This window comes from Cydia pomonella, chromosome 14 (assembly GCF_033807575.1).
Source record: "Cydia pomonella isolate Wapato2018A chromosome 14, ilCydPomo1, whole genome shotgun sequence".
Lineage (NCBI taxonomy): Eukaryota > Metazoa > Arthropoda > Insecta > Lepidoptera > Tortricidae > Cydia > Cydia pomonella.
This window is the reverse complement of record NC_084716.1, coordinates 12,287,375-12,291,801: the sequence shown is the minus strand read 5'-3', so window position 1 is coordinate 12,291,801 and position 4,427 is coordinate 12,287,375.

Sequence of the window (4,427 nt, the reverse complement as noted above, 5' to 3'; positions counted from 1 at the left end):
CTGCTCAATATCTCGTAAAAATGTATATTCCTCTACAAAGAAAAAGCATCATATAAACTTTTCTATCAACGTTAACACCAGCTAGTCAAAAGTGGCGTACCTACATTCGTACTTTTAGAGATCCTTTTCAAATATAACCTGCGACGATCCGTTACATTGATTTACATGACATCGGCTTAAGATCTTAGCTGTATTGTTATAGGGCTTAAAGCGAATCACCTCAGACTAACTAGTGCAATGAGAGCTCAGAATATGAATACTGGCTGAGGATCTTAAGACCAAGATAAACTGGTAATGGGTTTACTGTTAAGACCTTTTTTCTCTAAAACATTTTACTATACGATTTATTTGAGAAAGAATCTGGATTTTTAAACAAGGTTATATTTACTCTAAACCTTGTTTCAGTGGATTACGAGTACCAGGTATGTGTAAGGTTTCGGTCTTGTCTGTAATTCAGAAGTATAATTTAATTAAATTACTTGAAAACTACGAGTATTATAGGATAGTGAAAATCAGACAATATCTACGTAGGATATGCATGAATATTTTTACTTTTCGAGTAGTTGACCTATGCCTTACAGCTGAGGACCTACCGTGAATCACGTTCCAAGTGTTGCCTCTCTGTTGCACTTGTAAATTCGTTCGTAAGTGTGACAGGGAGACAATACGTCGAACGTGGTTCGAAAGCTATAGTATTGCTGACATTGTAGGTACCTACTTAATCGATAACGCCAATCGAAAATCTAAATCGTTCATGACAATTACCGCGTGACTTTTCTTTTCAAACTGGCATTCCAATGCATCCATTCGAGCATGTCATGAAATATCTACCTTATTACCTTCTCTTAATAACAAAATCGCAAAATCTGACAGTTGGATGGATTTATGTTTGAAGTTAAGCGTATGTGGTAAAAATGTTTTTGTTTCACTCGGTGGCAATTTTTTTAACCCTCGTGCCTTGAAACCCTCGCAACGCTCAAGTTTCTACCTTTTGAACCACTTGCTACGCTCGTGGTTGAATGTTGGTATCTTTTGCTTGTGACGTTGTACACATCGCGCGCTTGATCAGTAAAGATGGCGGTGCTCGGGTCGAAGATCCTCAAAAACTAATAGAAACATGTCGAGTGTTTATTTGACTTATTACGTGACATTAAAATAATCTAAATATGTTCGAGTCTCACGGCAGTAACTATATATATAATTAAACGGTAAATTTTATTATGCGGGTAATAAATATAACTTTAAAGCTTAGGGACAGGGACAAGTCCCTGTCTTCTGGGAAAATGTGGTGTTTATCACGTGATCTTATTAACTTCTTCACGGGAGTGCAATTCCATTAATCGTGTTTATTACCTGAAGGAAATGAGATATAGCAAATGCAATGAAAGTAAATGAAAGGTTTTCTATTTTATGACAAAATGGAGTAGGCATATTTATTCTCGTGTCTATCGTTCTATATCGGTATTAAGTCTTAAGTTATTTATTAGTTAAACAAATGTACACGTTATAATTAATATAGAGCATATTTACATACGTCGTAAACATATACAAATAAAAATCAGACATAAATATTAATAAATTGCTCTGATAATTAGCTTAAGATCTTTATATGTAATACTGTCTTACTATTCGTAAGTGCTTGTTGCTAGGCCTACATGAATAAAGTATATTTGAATTGAATTAAATTGAATTGAATAATATAAAAGTACACATTACTTTCCTTTTCGCGAAAATTTAAGTATTCATTATAGTGGTAGAACGGATGCTCATCAAGCCAGCGTTTGAGGCGACATTTAAAAATGGCCATGTTTGGGGCGCCGGTGATGGTATCAGTTAGGTTATTGTAGACGGCAGGCCCCATGACATGAGTGAGCTTGGCCGTCTTGGCCAACTTGCGGCTCACGCCCACGAGCGTTACGCGTGTTGTAGTTATATACCATACTATATCAGCCACCTGTAAGGTGACTATAGCTGGTAAGGTCAGTATTCCGAGTTTTTTGAAGTAGGGTCTTGCAGGAGTGTTGTGCGGTACTCTGGCGATTATTCTAACCGCGCGCTTTTTCGCGCTTTTATTAAGCCCACCGTTTGGACTTATTTCTATTGTCCAACAATGTTTAAATAAATAAGTAAAGCAAGAAGTTTAAAACATACTTCTGAGTCGCAAATAATAAACATCAAATATGAAACACTGATTTCAACTTCCATTTTTAGGCCTCCGTACCCAAAGGATACAACGGGACCCTATTACTTAGACTCCGCTGCCCGTCCGTCTATCTGCATGTCTTGGAAATCGTAGCTCTCCAACGGATGGACCGATTTCGATGCGGTTATTTTTACGTGAAAGCTACTTTCCTTGCGGTATTTGGTGGTAGTGGTGGCTTAGGGGAATTGAGGACATACGTTTGCCGAGCAATTTTGCATTAAAATTCGTGAGTGTTTTAATGTGTCTGCGTATTAGAAAAGTTTTGTTATGTACATATACCTACTGGCTAGTTTTAGATGTTATTTTTTGTGAACCCGTGTATCTGTGACACTCAGTACACATTTATTAATCTAATAAAAGTACTGAGCAGCTTCTTAAAATTATATAACACTTAAAACTTCGAATATGGCAATAAGGATTTAATCTCGCTCTAGTAGGTATAAATCGCACGATAGAGATTGGGATAATATAACCTTAATTAAATCTAGATCATATATCACTGAGTTATGCAATACAATACAAATCCTCTTTATTGCACAAACTCAGAATAAATGTACATGGAAACACCAGTGGCGTAGCGTGCCTTGGCGGGGCCCCGTATAAAAATTCGTTTGGGGGCCCTTAGGAAGGGTAAAGATTTCTCACAAAAACGCACGTTGGGGGCCTCCGTGGCCCGAGGGCCCCGTATAATTGATACGGCAGATACGGCGGTAGCTACGCCCCTGGGAAACACATAATACATGAAGATAGAGGTAAACAACAGGCGGCCTTATCGCTACAGAGCGAACTGTTCCAGACAACCTTTAGGTAGTGGAGAAATGAAATTTTTAATTTAACTAATTAGGAGGTGCAAAAAAACTAAATTAAAACATTATAGCAGTAGAGACAATATCTTTAAAATTTAAGTCTACAACGTAAGGCAATACATAAACATACATACTACTTACATAATTATATACCTACATATATACAATACTATATAATTGCCAAAAGTGATAACCAGTAACGCGGATAGAAACACTAAGGAAGAGACAGATAATAATACCTACTGTTACATACTTATGTAAATACTTATGTAATGTTTGTGTTATGTTATACTTACTGTTCTTTATATCCTGCTATCCTAAGGTTGTCTGAAAGAGATCGCTTACAGCGATAAGACAACCTTTCTTTACATTGTAAATCTGTTTTTAAATTTGTTTTCTTTGTGGTGCAATAAAGAATATTTACTTACTTACTTACTTAATAGTCTAAAACGGGATTTGAAAATAACAAGGGATGAGCGCGTCTTAGTTTGACAGGAAGAGAGTTCCATAACCGAACAGCCCGAAAAGTGAATGTGCAGTTATACAATTATTATTGAGGCATAATATATGTTGCTAGTACTCGAAGCTATAGATAGCAAATACAAACTTAAAATCTTAAACTCTATTTAAAAAAAATCTTTTGTTAGTTTTTATTTTAAGTTCATATTTTTGTAAGTAGATTATAAGATTTTCATTTTGTATTATTAAAAGTCGAATAAATTTTGTTTGGAAAAGTCTTAAAAAAAACTTTACCTATCTATATTAAAAACTAACAATCACAAAAACTATTCACAAAATTCGCCCCGCGTCCCTCCAGGTGCAAAGGAACCCAACATGCTCGCCGCGTTGCCTCGTAGAACCGCGATGGACAACCTTTGCATAAGGAATGACCTGGAGCGAGGGTCATGACCATTCTCTATCAAACGTCTGCCCACTTCCCCAATAAACGTCTTGACTCCAGCACACCAGCAGCCAGAAGTTTTCACGGCAAGAGGGACAAATAGGCAGTTCGTCAGCACCGCATACTTTTCCCGCTTTCGAGCCGCCGCTAGCTCAGACACTGTCCCCGCCGAACGCACACGGCGCGGCTAATATGCGAAACAGCAAAAGCGAACCTAATATAGAGAGTTTTCGAAACTCCTTATTAATAACTTCCTTATTGAAGCCTTATAAGGTGCTCATTAGGCCTTAAACAGCTTCATTCTAAGCACCCTGTTACATTATTCACGATTTCTCCACATCTCATGCAAATGCGTTTCGCTTCATTTTTCTCCCTAGCCCGTTTTACACCCACCTGTCTTGTTGAACAATAACGATTTGCTGTAGAGAAAAGTTATTACATGCTGGTGAAACATAAAATTTCAGACGTGCCGTGCTACGTCAACGGCACTATATTTTGTCGATATTGTATTATGTAA